Source organism: Mustelus asterias, chromosome 19, assembly GCF_964213995.1.
Source record: "Mustelus asterias chromosome 19, sMusAst1.hap1.1, whole genome shotgun sequence".
Taxonomy (NCBI): domain Eukaryota; kingdom Metazoa; phylum Chordata; class Chondrichthyes; order Carcharhiniformes; family Triakidae; genus Mustelus; species Mustelus asterias.
Genome location: NC_135819.1, coordinates 47,149,377 through 47,176,066, shown reverse-complemented (window position 1 = coordinate 47,176,066; position 26,690 = coordinate 47,149,377).

Below are 26,690 nucleotides of genomic sequence, written 5' to 3'. Positions count from 1 at the left end.
TTTAACATGGCTATTTTCTTTAGCACCGTTACAGTTTTAGTACTCATGTGTTTATTGCTTAAAATAGGACAGACTTTTGTTTCATTATGTACAATATTATCGCACAGTTGATCAGATATATTTCAGCCGTAAAGTTAGTTCACAAAGGTAAGATACCAATCCAGTGGTGTGTTTATAGTGTAGACGCTCAAATTAATGACTTACTTACAGAAGACACTTCACTTTGATTTGATTTGATTTGATTTATTATTGTCACATGTATTAGTATACAGTGAAAAGTATTGTTTCTTGCGGGCTGTAGAGACAAAGCACACAGTACATAGAGAAAGAAAGGAGAGAGTGCAGAATGTAGTGTTACAGTCATAGCTAGGGTGTAGAGAAAGATCAACTTAACGAGAGTGAGGTCCATTCAAAAGTCTGATGGCAGCAGGGAAGAAGCTGTTCTTGAGTCGGTTGGTACGTGACCTCAGACTTTTGTATCTTTCTCCCCATAGCATCATGATGTCCCAGAGCTCTTTACAGCCAATGAAGTACTTTTGAAATGTAATCATTGTCGTAGTGTGGGTAATGTGATCAACCATATGAAGTACCTGTTATTTTGCTCTGCAATGCTCTACATTATCAAACCTTGCAGAGATGAAGAAGGGAACTTGCGGGAAGATGCAGAAGATATGGAAAGAGTTTTAAATGAATTTTTTGTCTCCATATTCACAAAGGAAGAGGATGGTGTGGACATCGTAATCTGCGAGGAGTAGTGTGAAATATTGGATAAAATAATCATAACGAGAGAGGAAGTGTTTGAGGAATCTTTGAAAATGGATAAGTCGCCAGATGGATTCTTCCCTAGGATGTTGAAGTATGTCAGGAAGGAAACAGCAGATGCTCTGAGGATTATTTTCCAATCTTCACTAGACACAGATGAAGTGCTGGAGGACTGGAGGAATGCAAATGCAGTTCCGTTGTTTAAAAAAGGTACGAAGGAATTCTCAAACAATTATAGGCCAGTTAGTCTTACTTCGGTGGTAGGAAAATTGTTAGAATTTAATCCTGAGAGATTGGATAAACTGTCACTTAGAAGGCATGGACTAGTCAAGGATAGTCAACATGGTTTTGTTAAGGGAAGGTCATGCCTTACAAGTTTGATTGAATTATTTGAGGAAGTGACAAGGAGGATCAATGAGGGTAGTGGAGTGGATGTTATCTACATGGATTTTAGTAAGACGTTTGACAAGGTCCAACATGGCAGACTGGTCAAAAATGTAAAAGCCCATGGGATACAGGGTAATGTGGCAAATTGAATCCAAAGTTGGCTTAGTAACAGGAAAGGGGCAATGGTCGATGAATGCCCTTACGAATGAAACGCTGTTTCAATTGGTATTCTGCAGGGCTCAGTGTTCTGTTTGTTTTATATATTAACAATTTGGACTTGAATGTGGGGGCATGATTGGGGAATTTGCAGATGACAAAAAAATTTGCCATGGCGGCACGGTAGCACAGTGGTTAGCACTGCTGCTTCACAGCTCCAGGGACCTGGGTTCGATTCCCGGCTCGGGTCACTATCTGTGCGGAGTTTGCACATTCTCCCCGTGTCTGCGTGGGTTTCCTCCGGGTGCTCCGGTTTCCTCTCACAGTCTAAAGATGTGCGGGTTAGTTGATTGGCCAAGCTAAATTGCCCCTTAGTGTCCCGGGATGCGTGGATTAGCGGGTAAATATGAGGGTTAGAGGGATTAGCAGGTAAAATATGTAGGAATATGAGGATAGGGCCTGGGTGGGATTGTTGTCAGTGCAGACTTGATGGGCTGAATGGCCTCTTTCTGCACTGTAGGGGTTCTATGTACTGGATGGTGTAGAGGATAGCTCTCAGCTCCAAAATGATATAGATAGGTTGGTGGAGTTGGCTATTGCCAGATAGTGGCAGATAGAGTTCAATTCTGATAAGTGTGACGTAATGCATTTAGGGAGGTCAAACAGTAAAAGGGAATACACAATAAACAGGAATACACTGAGAGGGGTAGATGAAGTGAGAGATCTTGGCGCACGAATGTTCAGGTCCCTAAAGGTAGCAGTACAGGTAGATAAGGTTGTGAAGAAGCAATGTGGAATGCTTTTCTTCATTGGCAGAGATATGGAATGTAAAAGTAGGGATATAATGATGAAACTATATAAGACAGTGGTGAGGCCACAACTGGAGTATTGTGTGCTGTCCTGGTCACCACATTACAGGGAGGACATAATTGGTCTGGTGAGTGCGCAGAGAAGATTTACTGGATTGTTGCCAGGGCTGGAGAATTGTAGCAATGAGGGGAGATTGGAGAGAATGGGGTTGTTTTCCTGAAAACAAAGAAGGCTGAGGAATGACATGATTGCGGTATACAAAATTATGAGGGTGGAGAGGTAGACAGGAGGAACCCGTTTCCCTTGGCAGAGTTCAAAAATCAGGGCTCATAGATTCAAGCTAAGTGGCAGGAGGATTAGAGGGGACATGAGGAAAAATGTTTTTCCGCATGGGGTGTCTGGCATTCACTGCCTGAATTGGTGTGGAGGCAGAGACACTAAACTTGTTTAAAAAGTACCTGGATCTGCACCTTAAGTGCTGAAGGTTGCAGGGCAATAGGCCATGTGCAGGAAGGTGGGATTAGAAAGGGCACCTGGGTGTCTTTGGGTCAACATGGACAAGATGGGCCAAATGGCCCTCTTCTGTGCTGTATCATTTCTAGGACTCCATTATTTTACAAAATACTTTTTCTGTTAATTTTGAACATCATATAAGAAAAGTAATTTCAATTTCTGACAAAAGAAAGCAGAATCACTTTTATTGAGACTGCCACTGACAAAATGTGACATGCACTTCATCAAATGAGCAGCTCCTCCCGCCCCGCCCCCCCCCCCGCCCCCCCAAACACATGTTAACGCAATGATGCGGAAGGATGTTCTGCAAAGACAAATGTTAAACCAAGTTCCATTAAGTACATTCATGAGCGACAAAAACTCTTTCTCTGTCCCAGAATGCTGAGTCCTTTGTGTTTTCCTGTGAGGGGACTGGAGACCACACACACACACCACTGCAGTGATAAAGTGCACTGTACAACTAAGTGTGAAACCAGGAAGCAGGCACCTAATATCAATGAGCTCCGGTTGCAAAATGCACAGAGCACTGCTGACAATCATCAGTACAACTTGCTAGCATTTGGTTACTCAGTTGATTTTGTCCAGTAATTAACCAAACATTTAAGCTTTACAATAGCCCACCATCCCCCTCTCTCTCTCTCCAGTCTACAGGAATTAATAAATTAACACTTGAACCTGTCCAGATTTAAAGTCTCACAATTAAATAAATATTTACAAGATTTGCAAAAATAAGTCTTCTACAATGAAATGCAACAAGCTATATATATATATATTCTGATGTGATTAACTTTCAAAGGAGCACTTACAGTCAGCAGACATTAGGTATTACATGAAAGAAGGGCGTAGAATAAAGCAGGGAATAGTAACATCGCAAACATAAATAATCTGCCTGTAAACGTATAGGTCTAACTGCCATAGTGTTCAGGAATGTGGTCGTGTTAAAAGAGAATTTGAAGACATGTAGGGAGAAAATACCAACTTTGCAATGTATTAAATTGGTATTCATCACATAATGGCTCGGTGCTGTATTCGGTTAATCGTTTTTTTTTGCAAATTTAACTCTTACCCAGGGGAAACTAGCCATACATGTGTAGGGCTTACATATGGTTGTACTATGAACGCTCAGCCATTCATTAGCGCTCATCACCTATTCACAGAAAGCCGTAGAATGCAGGAACCTTTGAAACTTCACAGTGGAGCTCTTTAGATGCGAATGCTAGTGATGCAAGTTAGATGGCAAATTAATTTCCCTGAACGGGTCAGCTGTAGACCAGACCAAGTATCATTTAAATTGATTCACAGTAGTTTAAAATGCCGAGCCTGCCCCTTTGTGTTTTAATGCTGTAGTGAAGTTAAGCAATATATAACCACAGCCAGTTATAGCGAGCCCAGAAGACAGATTCTAGGAGCAGCTGGTAGTTCACGGCTGCAGTTACTCATTTACACATGAGAAGCTTTTTTTCCCCTTTCAGGCTCTCAATCCGAGAACACAAGAACAGATGTTTCCTTTATGCAGCAACCGATTATGGATAAATTAAACGTTATCTTGAAGACCCTACTAACTGTTGGAATTAGGCAGCCCTTTTCCTCTGTTACCCTAAAGTTTAAAAAGAGAACGTTTTCCATCAAGAAAAAAAAACTTTGTGACAAGAGGAAGTGTTTAAACATGTGCAAGCTTTGTCCACTGTGTAAAAATGTTTCTGTAATCTAGCATCATAACAGAACGTGTGGAAAAACTAAAGGGAAAATATATGTAATGCACAGTTCTAGTTTTTTTTAATTGAGTCATCGCTTCTAATTTTAGCTCAGCAGAAAGATAGTAGGCCTCAGCAATCTGCAGTGAGCAAATTAACCTGGATTTTCTTTGTGAATGAGAGAAGCTATTTAACCATGGGTGGCGTGTTTTATTTTCCTCCTATTCAATTTGCAGTAAGTTCCACCATGCTGCTATAAAATGCAATCTGCATTCCAGCTGTTATCTGCATTCAGGAATGCTGGTTTAAGATACAAGACTATAATTGGCTTAGGCAATAACCATTGGGTGGAATTCAATGCCTCTGGCCTGGGACCGGACCAGCAGGGGTGTGTGAAATTAGGTGCTATGGCATTGGCGTCAGCTACCTGGGAAGACATCGGAAGGCCTTGGGCCAACTGAAGCCATGATCTTGTCACCATTTCCTTGTTATCAGTGGTGGAGCATGAACAAACCACATGGCACTTAGTGGTGGAGGAGATCTTCTGTAATGACTTCAAAGAGGCCATTAAGGTTGGCTTCTTAGAATATGATTGAGCTCTTTATCGCTTGTCCAGTCAGGGAGCCTTTGTTGTACATAGAACTGGGAGTGTCAGGTCTCCTGGCACTCTGGATGCTGATTCAGAATTGTAACACTCTATGAACTTTAATAGAGCTTGTAACTAAAAGGGAATCTGGTGATGGGATACCGGCCTTTGCTGACTTATTTCACATTTCCCCCCATGGTATTCCCCCACTTCACCCCCGCTCTACCCTCCCAAACCTGGCCGTTCACTATCCCACCTCATTTGGATCTACCAGGCAGGGTCTGAAGAAACTCCCACTCACTTTTGAATCAGGCCTCCCCAGCTTACAACCCCAGCATTGATCACCACTCTCATTAGCTGGCAGCTCTTGGCGGGTGTGAATTGCTCCCACAAGGGCCCAGAAGCCCCAGCCTGAGCCAATTAATGGCCTAACAAGCCTTAAAATAAGCCCGGCCAACCTGACCATATGGAGGCAGGCTTGTCCCTGACTTTTAAGCTGGGTGGGTTGGGCTACTGCCTGCAGGTAAAATTCAGCCCATTGAATTTTCATCACTTAGAAACAGCTCCCTTGCGTTCAAAATTATGAAGGAAAATAGAAAGTTGACTTGTACTTAATTAAGACCTTTCATATCCTCAGGATATCCCAAATTTCTGCATGGCTAAGGAAGTGTTTTTGAAGTGTAGCCATTGCTGTAAAGCTGTGAATCTTTATCAGAATGGTAGCATTCCCACCTGTGTCACTAGATGCAGTGTTTCAATCGCACTCCACTGGAAACTGGAGCTCCAGTTCTAAATACCTGCAAGTTGGATGCCTGGCCCTTTAAGTAACACGGGTGTGGGCTCCTTCTTGCAGCTGAATCCTTGATCTTTTGCGAGTGATATGTGAATTAATTTGGTAAACAGGCATCACCATCTGCTGGCTGGGTTGCGTGATGCCATAGTGGCATTCAGTTGCTTTGGGGGCTCACAGGGGATGCCCACACGAATACCTGTCCTGAGATGGTGCGTCACATGGGCCATGATGGAAGCAGCTGGTCCCAGGAGGGTATTCGGCTTTAGTGGCAACATCTCTGATCCAAACTCTGCCCACAAGATGTCTAGTAAGACGCGGCCGTGCAGTGGGCCTATGCAGTGCCTGTGAATGGACACACGACCATTGAGAGAGAAGAGGCTTATGTGCTATCGCAAGTCCTGCAGCAGCAGCTTAACAGCGCAGTGTTCAGTGACTGAAGTTCACCTGGCTGTGTGGAACTGACATCTTGGATGTTTCCATGGATCCATCAAGAGTCAAGGAGGTAAAAATCAAATTTGAAGAAAAAAATTGAAAAATAAAGTACATTCATACAAATATGATTCCCTCCCTTTTCCGATTACAAATGCTCGTGATACTCAAAAACAGGAAATGCCACATTCTGTGGTGATACAAATGGAGTATATGCAGTTTTTATATCCAGATCATTAAAAAGAACTCTGTTAATGTATTCTATAAGCATACAAAGCATTTGAGTCCAGCATTACTAACAATTTAAAAGGTAATTATTCATTTTAATTAGTAAATCAATTAAACTATTATTTGAAATGAGCAGTTATTGAATTTGCTAACACTGCGCTTAAAAGGTAACATAAGCAGCATGGTGGCACAGTGATTAGCACTGCTGCCTCTCAGCATCAGGGACCCAGGTTTGATTCCTGGCTTGAGTCAGTGTCTGTACGGAGTCTGCACATTCTCCCCGTGTCTGCGTGGGTTTGCTCCGGATGTTCCGCTTTCCTCCCACAGCCCAAAAGACATGCTGGCTAGGCGCGTTGGCCATGCTAGATTTTCCCTTTGTGTACCCGAACAGGTGCTGCAGTGTGGCGACTAGGGAAGTTTAACAGTAACTACATTGCAGTGTTAATATAAGCCTACTTGTGATATTAATAAATAAACTAAACTTTTAAACTTTAAAAAGTGAAGCATTCAGCAGATGAGTAGCAAAAATCTATAATTGAATCACAAAATAAATCAGTAAAAAGTATTTTACAGATATTGGTTTTATTTTTGCTTTTATTCAGAAATTACATTAAACAATTACAACATTGGATTCCCTCAGTGCGATGACAACATTTTACTTCCAGAGACTGGATCTGGCATCAAGTCTCCTTTTGACAGGTGGGGTGAAAGTGCTCTTTACGGAGTGGAACTGCGCCTATTGGACAATAAGTGTTGGATATGATTGTTTTCCTGGCACTACTTGATACCATATTTGGGAACCACTGCAACAAGAGGCATTAAACCCACTTGGCAGACACGCAGTCTACACAAAGCATTAAAACTCAGTGTGCCACACAGAGCGCTTCCTCCAACAGCTACCATAGCAGCAAGCAAACATTCAATGAACACACCACAACGTGCAACCAGGAAAACAGCAGAGAGCTAGAAAAGTAACACTAACAACAGAGAGAAAAAACCCCACTGGAACAAATCAAACTGGATACGCAAGTTAAATAAAGAGATGATAGAGGCTATCCCTTCACCACCAATGAAAATATTAAAATAGATGCCATTGTTACATTGGAGAAGGATATTAAATATTGAGTAACAGAATGTTAAACCCCAATAAGATGAGAAAGGGAGTGAGAGCACAGAGAACTTGGAGGGAGCAAGACTCAAGACAAAGGTGTGAAAAGAATGCAATGATGAAAGAGTTTTTGGAGCATGGAGAGAGAGGGAGGTGTGAATACAAGCCTGGTGGTGGAATAACAGAGGAAGTGAATGATGAAAACATGTCAACAGACAGATCACACCCTGTGAGTGCAAATCACACCCACTGAGCAGCTTGGAGACACCAATCCTGGAAATCAAGAATCTGACCAGCTGACAATACTTGTGGTTTTTGCATACTCATACCCCTGCCCCCATACCATCACCTCTGATGTCCCTCCAGGCTTGATCCTTCGCCCCTCTCCTATTTCTCATCTACATGCTTTACCTTGGCAACATCATCTGAAAACATAGTGTCAGGCTCCATATGTACACAGAAGGCACCCAGCTCTGTTTCACCATCACTTCTCTAAACCTCTCCATTGTTTCAATTATGACATCCTGTACTCCAATTAAATATTGGGAAGACTGAAACCATTGTTTTTGGATCCTCCTTAAGCTCCATTCCCTTGCCACCAAAGGCAACATTCTCCCTGTCAGTTGTCTGACTTTGCACAAACTTGGCATCATATTTGACTCCAAGATGGGCATCTGACCACAAATGAATACCATCACTGAGACCATCTACTTCTACTGCTATAACATCACCAACTTCACCCATGTCTCAGCTGATGCTGAAACTCTCACCCATGCCTTTGTTACCTCGAGACTCGACAGTCCAATGCGCATCTAGCTGGTCTCACATCTTCCACCTTCCATAAGCATAAGCTTTTCCAAGTGCAGCCCATTCCCTAACACACACCAAATTCACTTCACCCATCACTACAGTTCTAGTTTACCCGCATTGGTTTTGTGGTTAAGAAATGCATTGGGTTTAAACTCCTCTTGCTTTCAAATCCCACAAGACCTCATCCCTTCACATCTTGTACATATCTTCCTGTGGTGGACCTCAGTTGTGCCTTTGTCCTATATGGACCACCGTTGTGTGTGCTTGTCATACCTGGACACATCCCCTTCCAGTTTGGTTCCTCCCCTCGGCACCTAGTATAAAGGTGGCTGTCTCCTCCCCCTTGTTCAGTCCAGGTTGGTTATTTGTTGGGATCTGCTCCTGATTCTGTTGTGAATAAAAGCCTACATTTGTATTGGCACACCGGTAGTCTTTCGCCTTATTGATAGCGCATCAATTTTATTCAGAACAGTTTACCAGCATGGAGCAGTTTCTAAAACCCGACAAATTAGCATTAGACCCTCAAGAGGTTGGAGCCTCTGATAAAGTTGATCATTGGTTGGACTGCTTCGAAGCAGTCTATGGACACCGACGCCGCTAAACTCCATGTGCTCCGCGCCCGGGTAAGCGAAGCTGTCTATGGAATCTTCCGGGACGCTGCTACATACGCGGACGCTATCGAACTCCTAAAAGGGCAGTTCCGAAAGAGCCCTAACGCGGTTTACGCCAGACAGCTCCTAACTACCCGCAAGCAGCAGCCAGGAGAATCGTGCGCCCAATTTCTGCGCACCCTGCGGGTCCTAGCTCGAGCTTGTGACTGTAAGGCTGTTACAGCAGCTCAGAACACAGAGGACCTGATCCGCGATGCCTACGTTGCGGGCATTGAGTCTACATACATCCGGCAGCGCCTGCTGGAACAAGCTGACCTAGATAGCGGCCTCTCACAATCTCGGGTCTTACCTTGCATCCCGTTCTACCAATGGCTCCACCGCGACGGCTGTTCCGGCGGGGCCCAAATGTTACTTTTGCGGCCTACCCAAGCACCCTCGGCGTCACTGCCCGGCGAAGGACGCGATTTGCTCCGGATGCGGTAAGCTAGGCCACTTCGCTAAAGTCTGCCGGGCAAAACCGCTTCCGAAGCCTCGTGGCGCCATGTGTGTTCCACGGGCGCAGCCATCTTTAATGCAGGCGGCGGCTGCGCGCGAATCGCCATCTTTGATGCGGTCACCGGAAGCGTGGGAATCGCCATCTTTGATGCGGTCACCGGAAGCGCAGAAATCACCATCTTTGAGACTGGCATCAAGACGCGCTGAGCAGGAAGCTTTATCCGTGACGTCATCAGACGGCGACGAAGACGGATTCTTCTTTGATTCGACGGTGGCATCGATTTGCCTGGACCAGTCGCAGCTTCATCAACTCTCCAAGTCAATAATGGAGATCAAGGTAAACGGTCATGCAGAAAATTGCCTGTTCGACTGTGGGAGCACAGAAAGTTTTATACACCCTCGCACAGTGCGTCAATATGCCCTTCCCGTGCGACCCTGGAGCCAGACCATCTCCATGGCCTCGAATTCCCACTCGGTGGAGGTCCTCGGATGCTGTTTGGTGACGCTGACGGTACAGGGCACAGCCTACGAGCGTTTTTGGCTCCTCATGCTGCCGTGACTCTGCGCAGCTGTACTGCTGGGGTTAGATTTCCTCAGCCATCATAGGAGCGTCACCCTGCAGTACGATGGCCCTTATCCCCCGCTCTCCGTCTGCCAGGCGCCGTCACGGCAGCGCCCCTCGCGCACCACCTGCAGTCTCTCGACCCTCAAGATCACCTCCCCCCACCCCCCCCCTTATTTGAGAACATCACCCCGGATTGTAGGCCCATAGCCACCAAGAGTAGGCGCTATAGTGCGGATGACCGGGCCTTCATTCGGTCCGAGGTACAACGTCTGCTTCGGAAAGGGATTATTCAGGCCAGCACCAGCCCCTGGAGGGCGCAAGTGGTCGTAGTTAAATCGGGGGAGAAACACTGCATGGTGATTGACTACAGCCGGACCATAAACAGGTATACCCAACTAGATGCATATCCTCTTCCCCGTATCGCGGACATAGTCAACCGCATCGCGCACTATAGGGTTTTCTCGACGATCGATTTGAAATCGGCTTACCACCAGCTCCCTATCCGCTCGGAGGATTGCCCATATACTGCCTTTGAGGCGGATGGCCGCCTCTACCAGTTCCTCCGAGTCCCCTTTGGTGTCACCAATGGGGTCTCAGTCTTCCAGCGGGCTATGGATCAAATGGTAGACCAGCACGGGCTACGGGCCACTTTCCCGTATCTGGATAACGTCACCATCTGTGGCCATGACCTGCAGGACCATGATGCCAACCTACAAAAATTCCTTCGTACGGCCACTCTCCTGAACCTCACATATAATGAGGTGAAGTGTGTTTTCCGGACACGCCGCCTCGCCATCCTTGGGTATGTGATAGAAAATGGTGTGCTTGGCCCCGACCCAGCCCATATGCGTCCTCTTATGCAGCTTCCCCTTCCTACTACCCTCAAAGCACTGAGGAGATGCCTGGGCTTCTTCTCCTACTATGCCCAGTGGGTTCCCCGTTACGTGGATAAAGCCCGTCCGCTCCTATAATCGACCTCTTTTCCCCTGGCGGAGGAGGCCCGTCGGGCCTTCGACGACATCAAAGCGGACATCGCGAAGGCCGCGATGCATGCTGTGGATGAATCCATCCCATTCCAAGTGGAAAGTGATGCGTCTGACTTTGCCCTAGCCGCCACCCTTAACCAGAGGGGCCGTCCGGTGGCCTTCTTTTCCCGTCCTTACAAGGCCCTGAGATTCGACACTCCTCGGTTGAGAAGGAGGCCCAGGCCATCGTGGAAGCCGTCCGGCACTGGCGCCATTATCTTGCGGGCCAACGATTCACCTTAATTACGGACCAGCGGTCAGTTGCCTTCCTGTTTAACACCAGGCAAAAGGGCAAGATTAAGAATGACAAGATCTTGCGGTGGAGGATTGAGCTCTCCACCTACAGATATGACATCATGTACTGGCCCGGGAAGCTCAATGAGCCCCCAGATGCTCTGTCCCATGGATCATGTGCCAGCGCCCAACTAGACCAGCTACAGTCCCTCCATAACGACCTCTGTCACCCGGGTGTCACCAGGTTTTTCCATTTTGTCAAGTCCCGTAACCTGCGTTACTCCCTCGAGGAAGTCCGAACGATTACCAGGCAATGCAGGGTCTGCGCTGAGTGCAAACCGCAGTTCTACTGGCCAGGTAGGGCACACCTTGTAAAGGCCACTCGCGCGTTTGAGCGCCTTAGCGTTGATTTTAAAGCGCCCCCCCCCCCCTCCTCTAACCGTAATGTTTATTTCCTGAATATCATTGATGAATACTCATGTTTCCCTTTTGCCTTCCCCTGCTCGGACATGACCACGGCTACAGTGATTCGGACCCTGAACAAGCTCTTCACCCTGTTCGGCTTCCCAGCCTATGTCCATAGCGATCGTGGGTCCTCTTTCATGAGTGACGAGCTGAGGCAGTACCTGCTCGCCAAAGGCGTTGCCTCCAGCCGCACCACTAGCTATAGCCCCAGGGGCAATGGTCAAGTAGAGCAGGAGAACGCAACCGTCTGGAAGGCCGTTCTATTAGCGTTACAGTCTAGGGGCCTTCCAGTCAGCCGTTGGCAAGACGTCCTTCCGGACGCATTACATTCCATTAGGTCACTCTTGTGCACAGCGACCAATACGACCCCTGACGAGCGGATGTTTTCGTTCCCCAGGAAGTCTTCCTCGGGTACTTCGCTCCCAGATTGGCTGATGTCCCCGGGGCCTGTCCTGCTTCGGAAGCATGTCCGGACCATAAGGCAGATTCCTTGGTCGAGGAGGTCCAATTGCTCCACGCTAATCCTCAATATGCTTACGTAGCGTACCCTGATGGGCGGGAGGACACGGTTTCTGTCCGTGACTTGGCATCCGCGGGTGCCCCTGAGGTCACCACGTCCTTCCGCCCCACGGTCCCTGGTGTTGTCCACTCGGAGACTGCTACGCCTCTTCCTCCCTCAGTCCCTGTCCCCAATGTAGTGCGCCCAGAGCCTGTTGCGGCCCCCCACCCCCCAGCTTCGGTTCCCACTGTTCCCCATACGCCACCAGGGCCACTGCTCACTCCTCTCGCCCCGTGTACAGCTCGCTTGAGTCACCGGAGCCGTCGCCACGCAGTACCCGACGACTGGACGGGACGACGGATCGGTCCGCTTCACACTACCTAGCGCCTTCTCTCGACGCTCACTGTACGGAGCCTGGGCCGACATCGCTCCCTGCTCGGACGACTCTGCGACCTGCACTACGACGATCGCGACGGCGGATCAAGCCACCGGTTCGTCTGGACTTGTAATATTGTTTCTGCTTCACCCCCGTGTTGTTTTTTTTAAAGGAAGGGGTGAATGTGGTGGACCTCAGTTGTGCCTTTGTCCTATATGGACCACCGTTGTGTGTGCTTGTCATACCTGGACACATCCCCTTCCAGTTTGGTTCCTCCCCTCGGCACCTAGTATAAAGGTGGCTGTCTCCTCCCCCTTGTTCAGTCCAGGTTGGTTATTTGTTGGGATCTGCTCCTGATTCTGTTGTGAATAAAAGCCTATACTTGTATTGGCACACCGGTAGTCTTTCGCCTTATTGATAGCGCATCACTTCCATCCCGACATCCCTTCAAAATATCCAGCTCCTCCAATTTTGACTTCTTGTGCATCCCCAATTTCAAATTACCATTAGTGGTTCTAACTATAGCTGCCAATATCCTAAACTTTGAATGCCTAAATCTCCCCATTTCTGTGGCTGGATTCTACAGACACTGTAGTTCTTGGCCACCTGGCTAAAAGGTCTATGGGGTGAGGAAGGGAGTAGAGACTGCACCAGCTGAAAAATGGTTGTCCCAGAACCATTAACTTTGATTGTCCGTTATTATATTGGAGGTGGGACTTCTGTCCCTCTTCTAATGCGGTGCCATAAACATCCATGGTGCCTCCCGTCCTGTTGCTTTCTCTTTGACCACCTCCAAACGTCTCCAAAACCTCGAAGTTGACTGCAGCTGAACATTTGCCAGAGAGAACTGACAGAGTAGCCGTGAGCACTCACTTTATCGAGGTTGTGCAATCTGAAGTTTAATGGGTCCTGGGAACTGCACCCAAAACTCACCTCCTCTAAACCGACGAGTTTCACAAACCCTGAGAAAACAATGCTGGAGGCAGTAAATCTGACGGGAAATTGCATTCATTTCAAAAGCATTTTGCTTGTAATTATGAGGTTAAATGATGTGTTCATTGTCCACTCACCTGCGCTAATGATTGAACTAACTCCTGAGACTAGGTTACTTACGCAATGCCAAGCACTTCTCAGTTAAAATTAGAAATTGGCGCATTGAAACCATATTGCAATCGTGCTTCCTTTCTCTTCAATTTTAAGTATGCACCCAACTCCAACCCAATCCATTTGTTCTTGCCTCTTTAAACCCCCTCCTGTTTGTCCCTGGAAGATCAACTTTTAAGGTTAATTAAGCCTTTTTCCATTTTCTTATCATATCAAGAGTATGTGGTAATGCATTAAATGAGCTACAGTTTAAAAATAAGGATTAAGCTATTCACATATGAACCTGTTATTCAGAAGAAAAAAACATTCTGTTTGTTAAAAAGTTATTTGACATTTAGTATACAAACTCTAAAAATGTAAGCGATCAGGTGATATTTATTAATGATTGCACTGTTGCACAGGATGCTCCTCTTAATTTGTTTGCCTTAATAAAACAATTGTAGGAAATCTTATTTCTGTACAGGTAGACGTGTTTACATGCACACACAAGCTCAAGAGTGCACAAGTACCAGTACATGACCACACAAGGACATGGGGCCCAAGGGTATATAGATACTATTGGTACATGGCCACAAATAGACATGAGGCTCAAGGGTACCCAAATACTGGTATATGGCTACACAAGGACATGGGGCCCAAGGGTGCATAGGCACATGAGCTGAAGTGTGCACAAGTCCATAGTATCACATGTTCAAAATGATCATGATGTGCCACATAACGTATAACAGAAAGCAGATACAAAAATAAGGAAATTTACAAGGATGCTGCTGGGACTGGAAGGTTTGAATTATAAGGAGAGGCTGGATAGGCTAAGACTTTTTTTCCCTGGAGTGTAAGAAGATGAGGGGTGACCTTATAGAGGTTTATAAAATCACGAGGGGCATAGATAAGGTGAATAGCCAAGGTCTTTTCCCCAGAATAGGGGAATCCAAAACAAGAAGGCGTAAGTTTAAGGTGAGAGAGGAAAGATTTAAAAGGGACCTGAGGCGCAACTTTTTCACAGGCGGTGTGCATATGAAATGAGCTGCCAGAGGAGTGGTAGAGGCGGGTACAATTGCAACAGTTAAAGATATTTGGACAGGTACATGGATGAGAAAGGGTTAGAGGGAAATGGGCCAAACACAAGCAAATGGGACTAGTTCAGTTTAGGAAACGTGGTCAACATGGACAGGTTGGGCCGAAGGGCCTATTTCTGTGCTGTATATCTCTATGACTCTATGACTCTAAATTGATAACTCAGTAACGATGATGCTAATGTGCAAATACTGGAAACACACTTGTTGCATGAAGCTAACAATTCTACACAAAAATGTAGAATGTTTTCATCAACAAAAACTTGCATGGAAAATAATGAACTTAAAAGTACTTTACTGTATAACTGGAATATCCTTGAAAATCTGGATCAACGGCGACTGGGAACACAAACTATTATTGATTACCTGGCGTCTCCCTAAAGCTGTCTCACATGAAAGCGTCGGCTATTGCCTTGATCATGCTCACTGAGCAAATAGCACTGGCATGAGGAACTCTGCTGTCAGTCTGATAGCAGCTTTAGCCTGCCAAAAGTTCAGCCTAGTGGTGAAGCAAGTCAGGCCAGATCAGCCTTCCAGGGCAGAGTTAACCTCCAGAGAGAAAAAAAAAGTTTTGGTTTTGGGTTGTTTCAGAAGGCCAGAGAAGCCTTCCATCAAAAGTAATTGGACATTGTTCACAGTCGTCTCCCTTGGGTCAGAGAGGGAGATGAGTCATTTTATAGCTTGTGGGGCACAACTCCACATCAAACATGGGACAAGGTAAGAAGCTGTATCAAGGACTGAACCTATGCTGTTGGTGTTTTTCAGCACTACACTAGTGCCATCTAACTGACTAAGCTGATCAACTCCCATACGTCAAACCTCCACTCCAAACATACATTTTCCTTTGGGTTTGAGGTTAGTGGCCGGTAACATCCATCCAACTACTGGCCAGCATATGTAAATAATGTTCAAATGGTGCATTGATGTCAAATGTCCAATTCCTGTCTTTTCACCCTTTGAACTACCCATTGCTAAAGGTGATTTATGATTTGGAGATGCGTTGGACTGGGGTGGGCACAGTAAGAAGTCTCACCACACCAGGTTAAAGTCCAACAGTTTTATTTGGAATCACGAGCTTTCGGAGTGCTGCTCCTTCATCAGGTGAGTGATGAAGGAGCAGTGCTCCGAAAGCTTGTGATTCTAAATAAACCTGTTGGACATTAACCTGGTGTTGTGAGACTTCTTAAAGGTGATTTAATTAGCTGAGCGCATTTGATTTCATGCTTTCTTCAAATTATTTCTGATTCTTTGTGAGCATGATTTTTGGTTAATCCAATCTGGCAATGGACTCACAAGAAATTTGTTTTTTTTTTACATTTGTTGGTGCATTTTCCAACATTTTGAGGTAAATTGACCCTCCCCAAGCTAAATAAAAAGGAGTGGTTATTTTAAGTATCAAAACAAAAGTAACTATTATAATCCCAATTGATTCTTGAGTTTTGTTCCATCAGAAGATAATACAGAATGACTCAGAAAATAAACGGCCTTTCTGGTAGGTTACAGGTAACTTGAAAATTCCCATTTTCTTGGGCCACAAAGGGATTTGATGTAAGTTCAGAAAAGATACATCTAATGGGATCAAGCGAACAATTGTTTTCTTCATAATTCATTCAAGGGATGTGTGCTTCACTGGCTAGGACAGCATTTATTGCCCATCCCTAATTGCCCTTGAGAAAGTGGTGGTGAGCTGCCTTCTAGAACCGCAGCAGTCCATGTGTCAAGGTACACTCACCGTGCTTTTAAGGAGAGAGTTCCAGGATTTTGACCCGGTGACAGTGAAGTTACAACAATATATTTCCAAGACAGGATGGTGAGTGGCTTGGAGGAGAACTCCCAGATGGTGGTGTTCCCATGTATCTGCTGCCCTGTCCTTCTTGATGGTCGTGGTCATGACTTTGGAAGGTGATGTCTAAGGAGCTTTGGTGAGTTTCTGCAGTGCTTCTTGTATGGGTACACATTGCTGTTACTGTATGTTGGTGATGCAGGGAGTGAATACTTATTGTTGGGGTACCAATCAAGTGGATTGCTTTGTCCTGGATGTTGTGAGTGTTGTTGGAGCTGAACTCATCCAGGCGAGGGAAGACTTGTGACTTGTGCTTTGTAGATTGTGGATAGGCCTTGAGATGTCAGGAGGTGAGTTACTTGCCACAGGATTCCTAGCCTCTGACTTGCTCTTATAGCCACAGTATTTATATGGCTAGTCCAGTTAAATTTCTCATCAATGTTATCCTCCAGGATGTTGATCATGGGGGATTCAGCCATGGTAAATCATTGAATGTCAAGGGAATATGGTTAGATTCTCTCTTATTGGAGATGGTCATTGTTGGGCACTTGTGTGCCATGAATGTTCCTTCCCAATTGTCTGCCCAAGCCTGGATATTGTCCAGGTCTTGCTGCATTTGGACATGGACTGCTTCAATATCTGAGCAGTCATGAGTGGTACTGAACATTGTGCAGTCATCAGTGAACATCCCCACTTCTGACTTGATGATGGAAAGAAGGTCATTGATGAAGCAGCTGAAGATCGTTGGACCTAGAACACTATCCTGAGGAACCCCTGCTGTGATGTCCTGGCACTGAGATGATTAACAACCACAACCAGTTGAAGTGGGCCCCATCTTAAGACTCAGACCAGAATTGTGGCCAGGAGTGAAGTCCCACTCTGATGCTTACTTGTGGGAATACTGCATTGTAAGACAACTTAGGCCTACGAGGTTTGAGCTGTTGGAGGAAACTCTGGAACAACAGAGTTGCTGTGCAAAGTAGTTTGGAAATTCTAGATACATCAGTGTTGAGCAAAGTTCCATAGGGTGGTTTCAATACAGGACACTGACACACAGTAAGAAAGGGCACAGAAATATTTATCCTTTACCTTTTAACTCTCCTCTTTAAGATCAACACCAATTAGATCCTGATGGAAGAAAGCTCTTATCGAGATAAATTGGTTGCAGTGCTTTTTGCTGTCTCATAAATCAGCAACTCTCATGTGAACATATTTGTGACTGCCAGCATGAACCTTAGATGTGAGTTTTTAAAAGTAATCTTTGAAAGTTGCCGATGGGAGAGCAGCTGTTTGTTCAGATGTAGGCAGCAGGAGCAAAGCAACAGCTCTCAGACCAACAAATGATTAATGAATAGGAAAGTACAAAGGAAAACAGAAGGTTTTGGAAATATGAAATAAAAACAGAAAATGTTTGGAACTACAGAGCACGTCTGTTAGCAACTGTAAAGGGAGAAGCCGGGTTGTCAGACTTTAGGTCTATATGATTCAATGTCATATTTTGTTTCACAAAGAAGCATCTTGGGACTTTTATTGTGGTAAAGGCGCTGTACAGGTTGCAGTTGTATACCTTTCACTATGTTAATGGATTGGGGTTTTCTTAAAAGATTATAAGGACCAATTCAGTTGACCTTTGCCCCACGTACTCCAATTCTTCAGGGAAAAGTTAAAAGAAAATAGATAGAGACAGGTTCTGACAGGCCTCCATCCATTATTCATAATCCCCGGATTTCCAGTGCATCCTGGAGGTGGGAACCCACAACAGCATCTGCATTAGAGGAAGACTAGATAATCCCATTGGAATGAAGTGGACGGCACATTCCGAGCCTCATGACTCTTCCCCTGTTGGTTGCATTTTTTTATTCATTCGTGGGAAATGGGTGTCGCTGGCTGGCCAGCATTTATTGCCCATCCCTAGTTTCCCTTTTTCAGAGGGCAGTTGAGAGTCAATCATATTGCTGTGGCTCTGGAGTCACGTGTAGACCAGACCTGATAAGGATGGTAGATTTCCTTTCCTAAAGGACATTAGGGAATCAGGTACATTTATCCCGACAATCGACAATGGTTTCATGGTCATCAGTAAATTCTTAATTCCAGATTATTTTTATTGAATTCAAATTTCACCACCTGCCATGGCAGGATTCAAACCCGGGTCCTCAGAACATTAGCTGAGTTTCTGGATTCATAGTCTAGCGATAAAAGCAGTTCGCCATCACCTGGACACTGGACCAGATGCTGGGGACCAGTGTGGATCAGAGGGCCTGTGGGGGACGGTCCTGGGGTTGAGGGTCAGGCTGAAAAGGAAGGCCAGTGAAACTCTTATTGCCACTCTTTGGGATGATCTCTGGGTCTCGGCAGCAGTCAGAAGGCCAGGAGAGTGTTGGCTTGCAGCTACACAGCAATCCTGTTTACTGGCAAGTAGGCCTTCAGAAGTGGCATTCACAGACCATGTTAATAGCTCAAAATAGAAAGGCGTAGTGTATTTCAGATTTATTACCTTGATGCAGCACTGGAGCAGAGTGGGACTGAGAAAATCAATCCTGGTAATAGCATGGGCACATTGAATCACACCAGCAAATATGCTGATTCTAAACGAAAGGGTTTTCACGGATTTTTAATTTCCATTATTGAGGAAAGTTTTAAAATAATGCAAAAAAAAAGTCTAATTTATAGTCACCATGTTTTGACATAAAGGAGGAACAATAAACTTTGGTTTCAAGTAAAACTGGTGATGAAGTGGATAGCTGATGGACATATCCAGTGCACAGGGGAACCAGTTATACTTTTGGTTTCTTCTTTCATGCCACTTATATTCTGTGCGCAACTTTGTAAACATGTGGTAAAGAGGTCAGATCCAGCATTGTTACCTATTACTGATTAGCCAGTCAGCTGAATGGTCAGTCTGTCCTTGGCCGGGCAAGTCACATAAAAGGAAGCCGCATATTTTGAAGCAAGCTTAAAAGCACAGTAGCTATCTCAGGAATTAGGCTTATCAGGAGCTGTGCAGTTTATGAAGCAACAAGGACACACTATTTCTAGGCTGGAGACAGTACAAATACACTGTTCAGAGCAGCAAGCCAGAATGTGACTTGTGTTGTAATACCAATCTGTCAGCTGCTCCCCTATCAGCATAATACCCTGAAGTTTTATTAACACTAAAATTGAAATTGCTCCAAATTAAAACTTGCCATCTTACTTACTTATCTTATTTTGGAAAAGGTTTGAAACTAAACCCGATTTGAAATGTACTTGGATGTGAGCAAAGTAAGATTAAGATGAAATACACAATGCCCGTGTTAAGTATTTTTCAGTGATATTAAATTCCTGATTTGGTTCCAAATGTAACAAGGAAGTGGTTTATTTTCAGCTCAGCGAATGGAGGGATGTGTAACCCAAATTAAAGTAAAATACTATAGATGCTACATATCTGAAATAAAAACAGAAAGTGCCAGTAAAACTCAGCAGGTCTGATAGCATCTCTGCAGAGAGAAACACAGTTAACAGCCGGTATTCCCCCCAAAAATTCTAAGTCCCCAACATGCAGGACAATGGGAGTAAATCTCGCTGGTCTTTTCAGTGTGATTTCCAGAATGAATCTCTGACAGTTGTGCATCACCGACTGCCTCAGCGGGATTCACTCTGAAAATCTGTGGGTGGGGCCCATTCCTGCCCAAGAGGCCGGCAGCTTTGCAATGAGTGGGCCACTGCGCATGCGTCGATCTGTCAGAGTGGAGATCGGTGCATGTGTAGTGGCCCCGCGTTGCCTGCCTCTCAGTTGCTAGCCTCCAGATCGCTGGCCAGCCCTGCAACACCCCATCGCTGGCCTTCTGACCCCTCCCAGCCCGATCGCTAGCCTCCCGGATCTCCCTGGGAGACATCAGTCCCGGGCCCGCTAATCAGGTGTAAATGTGAACTTCAATATTGAAATCAGCTTGCACCGATTTCCGGTGTGGAGCTGATTACGCTGAAAATCGTGGTTGCGGAGATTCACGGAGGCCGTGACAGCAGCAGGAAGCCCACAAACAGCCTCCACTGATGCCTCCCAGCCCGCTGGGCTACTCTAACAGTGCAGCGGGCTGGGAGAATAGCCCCGATATTTTAAGTCCAGTCAAATACTCTTCTTTGGAAGCCTGTGCAATCCAGATTTCTTAACCCAAAGCATCAGCTCCTCCTTGAGCTGGAATTCAGGCTTAGATTTGGCGGAAGTTCCAGGTTTCTCCTCAGACCGACAATGAGAGAAATTTCTGACTAGGCAGAATTAGGCCAATCTTCCCATTACCCAATGTGCTACCTCTGCCTAACCGAGTGTGTGGGATGTTCCCGGAATCCAAAGAAAAAGAAAGACTTGCACTTATATAGTGTCTTACACAACTTCATGGTCTCCCAAAGCACTTTTGAAATGTAGCAGCTATTAGATACTATATGTTGTCACAAGCCCCAATGAACATAAGACATAGGAGCAGGAATAGACCATCAAACCTGCTCCGCCATTCAATACAATCATGGCTGACCTTGGGTTTCAACTCCATGTTCCCACTTGCTCCCAGGATCCCTTAATGCCCTGAGAGACCAAAAATCCATCTATCCCACCTTTAAACGTATTCAGCGATGGAGCATCCACAACCCTCTGTAGTAGAGATTTCCAAAGAATGGTATTGATGGCTGCACAAGGCAGGAATAGATACTTTCCTGGGGTGCAAGTGGACCCCACCAGGAAAGAGTGATTAAATACCATTTGATTCCTCAGGGAATAAAGAAGCATAAATTATTCAGCCAATCCGTCTGTGGGTCAGCTGCTCTGAGTGTGTTGTTGGATGGACGCCTCTGCGGTACCATTCCTGATGTGGGCTCCCAGCCACTATCACTGGTTATATCCCCCATGCCCAGGATTTAGGATAAAGTCATGGAAGGGCCAATGTGTTCGGTCGCAGTCACACCACTGGCATCTCTGCCCTCCTTTTCTTTTATCTTTCCTGTGCCCAAATTGGCTACCACACTTGCATTCAGTACTTCAAAAGTAATTTACTGGCTGCAAAGTGCTTCAAGACATCCCAAGGGCATGAAAAATGTTCTGCAAATGTTTGTTGCTCTTCCGGTTTTTTTTTTCAGTAAAGGAGCACATTCCAACATAACTATAATTAAAATAGCAATCAATTCAGAGAATAGGTTTATTTTTAAATCTTCATATTGTTAAAAAATTGAAACATGCACTCAGACTAGGCTAAAAGGAAATACAAACAATCCAAATTGAAAACTCGGAATGATCCAAACCAGATAGTTTTGGGTTAGTTTACAAATGCCTAACTTTTATTCAATGCTTAGAATCCCTACGGTGCAGAAGGAGGCCATTTGGCCCGTCGAGCCTGCACCGACCACGATCCCATCCAGGCCCTATCCCTGTAACCCCACCTTTTCACCCTGCCAATCCCCCTGACACTAAGGGGCAATTTGGCATGGCCAATCAACCTAACCCGCACATCTTTCAGACTGTGGGAGCAAACCAGAGCACCCGGACAAAACCCACGCAGACACAGGGAGGACGTGCAGACTCCACACAGATAGTGTCCCGAGGCTGGAATTGAATCCGCCTCTCTGGCGCTGTGAGGCAGCAGTGCTAATCATTGTGCCACTGTGCTGCCCCAATTCCGGATAACTTTGGAGTATATTTTACCCATCCCTTTCTGAAAAAAGACATGATATTCACAAATAGAAGATGCACATCATTTCTCTCTTTATATCATCTGGCGTTCACTGCTAGGGTAGAGGTGAAATGGTGAAAGAGGATCTCCTGCCTGGGTCTAAAAACAACAAATATTGTTTGTTCAACAAATATTGAGCCACATGAAGAGAATCTTTCTGCCCGCCAAATTGGTGGCCAGCAGAAAGGGTTACACACAGATTTCTCTCATTTGCACACCCATTGGTGTTAAACACATGCAATTTGGGAATAGTGGCTGGATTATCAGGACGTTTTTGTGCCGCTTCTTTAAAGCACTGTTCAGACTCTACTCTTCAGCAGATTTATTTTAAAGTTTATTTATTAGTGTCACAAGTAGGCTGACATTAATACTACGATGAAGTTACTGTGAAAATCCCCGAGTCGCCACACTCCAGTGCCTGTTCAGGTACACCGAGGGAGAATTTAGCATGGCCAATACACCTAACCAGCACGTCTTTCGGACTGTGGGAGGAAACCAAAGCACCCGGAGGAAACCCATGCTGACATGGGGAGAACATGCAGACTCGAGACAGACAGTGACCCAAGCCGGGAATTGAACCCAGGTTCCTGGCGCTGTGAGGCAGCAGTGCTAAGCACTGTGCCACCATGTCACCTTGGCAGGTGAATCGGTAAGACAAAACAGTCTAAGATTGTGGTGAACCATCGTTGGTTCCCACTGTGGGATTGTTCTAATGTTGTTGTTGGGCTAGGGTGGGATTGATACACCTGTGGTTGTTACTGTTGTGGCACATCCCAGTCGGGCTCCGCCTCCTGGGAGAGGTATAAGACCCCCTGCTCAGGCGGGACCTCTTCAGTCTGGGATAGTGTGTTAAAGTTCTGTTAGTTCCATTGTTAGTTAATAAAAGCCTTCTTTTACCGAAGCTTTGTGCCTCGTGTCCAATTGATGCGCATCAATTTTATTAACTAACATTAAACTCTCGACGGAAGAAAAAAAAAAGAAAGGAGAGTATGGAGCAAATCCTAAAGCCAGAACGTCTGACGCTAGATCCACGTGCGGTGGGCGCTTCTAACACCTTCGACCACTGGCTGAAGTGTTTTGAAGATTACCTGGCAGCCTCCGCAGTGGTCACCACAGATGATGACAGACTCCGGGTCCTCCATGCGAGGGTAAGCGACACCGTCTACCTTGCGATCCGTGCGGCCACCACTTACCCGAGGGCCCTCGAGCTTTTAAAAAAGCGCTATACGAAACCTCCCAACGAGATCCACGCTCGTTACCTCCTCGCTACACGACGTCGGCAGTCAGGCGAAACCATGGAGGATTACGCCAATGAGCTCTTGCAGCTAGCCAGGGGCTGTGACTGCAAAGCTGTGTCGGCTGAGCAGTACATGTACGACCTCGCCCGAGATGCGTTTGTGGCCGGGGTCGGGTCTTCATACATCCGTCTCAAGCTGCTAGAAAAGGGAAATCTCAACCTGACCCAAGCTATGGAATTAGCTGAAATGCTTGAGGTGGCTTCGAAGAGCTTGGTCCTGTATCCGGAGGACCACGTGGAGACAACGTGGCAGGAGCAGTCGCAAATCCCTCCTCGCCCCACGGGCTCGAAGTGCAGTGTTATGGCGTGCTCCCATGTGGACCAGACGACGGCTGCAGCCCCATGCGGCCCGCGGTGCTACTTCTGCAGAGGAGCCAAGCATCCACGACAAAAGTGTCCCGCGAAAGTGGTAGTCTGTAACCTATGCGGTAAAAAGGGGCATTATGCGAAGGTGTGCAGATCGAAGCCCAAGAACGGCAGTGCGGCCTGTGACCCTTCAGAACGGGGATCATCACCATCGTCGTCGAAGTACTCACGGGTTTCGTCCACGTGCGAGTCCAGGACGACGCCATTGCGGTCGACGGAGTCGGAGGAGGATGACCACCAGGAGTCGCTACGTTTGGCGCCCTCACCCATGTGCGATTCATGGAGGCGGCCATTTTGGTCGACGATGACCATGAGCGACCAGCAGGGGTCCTCAGCATCGACCTCAGCTGCCTGCAGTGACGTTCACGGACCAACGGTGGCGTCGATCACCCTGAACCAGGCTAAGCACAACAGGCTTGACTGTTCGATGATGGATATACAGGTAAATGGTCGTGCAATTTATTGTCTGTTTGACAGCGGGAGCACTGAGAGCTTTATTCACCCTGACACTGTAAAGAGGTGTGGACTCCAGATTCAACCTGCCAAACAGACAATCTCTATGGCATCAAGGTCCCGGTCTGTCCCTGTGCCAGGACGTTGTGTGGTAACTTTGAAAGTGCAAGGCACAATTTACGAGCGATTCAGGCTCCTTGTGTTGCCGCATCTTTGCGCACCAATTCTCCTCGGACTAAACTTTATGGTCCACATGAAGAGTGTGATCCTACAGTACGGTGGGCCACTCCCTTCGCTGACAGTAGGGGAACAGCTGCAGTCTCCAAATTGTCCAAAGCGCCCCGCCTGCAATCTTTCTACATTAAAGATCACCACACCCTCTTTATTCAAGAATCTGGTACCAGGCTGCAAGCCCATCACTACTAAAAGTAGGCGTTACAGCACTGAAGATCGGATCTTCATCAGATCTGAGGTTCAGCGACTCCTCAAAGAAGGGATCATACAGCCCAGTGTTAGTCCGTGGAGAGCACAGGTTGTGGTGGTCAAGAGCGGGAACAAACCCCGGATGGTCATTGATTACAGTCAGACCATTAATCGATATACGCAGCTGAATGCGTATCCCCTCCCGCGCATCTCTGATATGGTCAATCAGATTGCGCAGTACCGGGTGTTCTCCGCCATAGACCTTAAGTCCGCCTACCACCAACTCCCCATTCGCCCAGAGGACCGACATTACACGCCCTTTGAGGCGGATGGTTGTCTGTATCAGTTTCTTAGGGTTCCATTTGGTGTCACCAATGGGGTCTCGGTCTTCCAGCGTGCTATGGACCGAATGGTGGACCAGAACAGGCTGCGGGCTACCTTCCCGTACCTGGATAATGTCACCATCTGCAGCCGTGATCAGCAGGACCATGACACAAATCTCCAGAACTTTTTACGCACTGCATCTCGCCTGAACTTGACCTACAACAGGGAGAAGTGTGTATTCCGTACGCGCCGGTTAGCCATCCTGGGATACGTGGTGGAAAACGGGGTAATTGGCTCTGATTCAGACCGTATGCGCCCCCTTGCTGAACTTCCCTTGCCCGCTAGCGCAAAAGCAGTGAGAAGGTGCCTAGGCTTCTTCTCCTATTATGCGCAGTGGGTCCCCAACTACGCGGACAAAGCCCGTCCGCTTATTAAGTCCACGACTTTTCCACTCACGCCAGAGGCCCAATTGGCCTTCAAGGAATTGAAACATGACATCGCGAAAGCCACGATGCACGCGGTAGACGAATCCATCCCTTTTCAGGTGGAAAGCGATGCATCTGATTTCGCCCTGGCCGCCACACTAAACCAGGCGGGCAGGCCCGTCGCGTTTTTTTCCCGCACCCTCCAAGGCCCCGAAATTCGGCATTCAGCGGTGGAAAAGGAGGCCCAGGCCATTGTGGAGGCTGTCAGACACTGGCGCCATTACCTGGCGGGAAAGCGGTTCACCCTGATCACGGACCAGCGGTCCGTGGCGTTCATGTTCAACAACACGCAGAGGGGCAAGATCAAGAATGATAAGATCTTGCGGTGGAGAATTGAACTCTCCACCTATAACTACGATATCATGTATCGTCCAGGGAAACCCAATGAGCCCTCGGATGCCCTCTCGCGTGGAACATGCGCTACTACGCAGGAGGATCGCTTGAACGCCCTCTATAATGACCTGTGCCATCCTGGGGTCACTCAGCTCTACCACTTTATCAAAGCCCGCAACCTGCCTTACTCGGTGGAGGACGTCAGGTCGGTGACAAGGAGCTGTCGGATTTGCGCGGAATGCAAACCGCACTTTTACCGACCTGACCGGGCACATTTGGTCAAGGCCACTCGCCCCTTCGAGAGGCTGAGTGTGGATTTTAAGGGCCCCCTTCCCTCAACAGATCGGAACATGTACTTTCTGAACATAATAGATGAGTACTCCCGGTTCCCGTTTGTTGTCCCCTGCGCGGACACGTCGACTGCCACGGTGATCAAGGCATTCCGTGATCTTTTTACCCTGTTCGGATACCCCAGCTATATCCATAGCGACAGGGGCTCGTCGTTCATGAGTAATGACTTGAGGCAATTCCTGCTCTCATACGGGATTGCCTCTAGTAGGACCACGAGTTACAACCCTAGGGGTAATGGACAGGTGGAAAGAGAGAATGCTACAGTCTGGAAGGCTGTCCTATTGGCACTGAAGTCCAAAGGCCTTCCAGTCTCCCGTTGGCAGGAGCTCCTCCCTGATGCGCTTCACTCCATTCGCTCTCTCCTGTGTACGGCAACCAATGCTACTCCCCACGAGAGGATGTTCTCATTCCCTCGGAAGTCGTCCTCGGGGATATCTTTACCAGCCTGGTTGACGT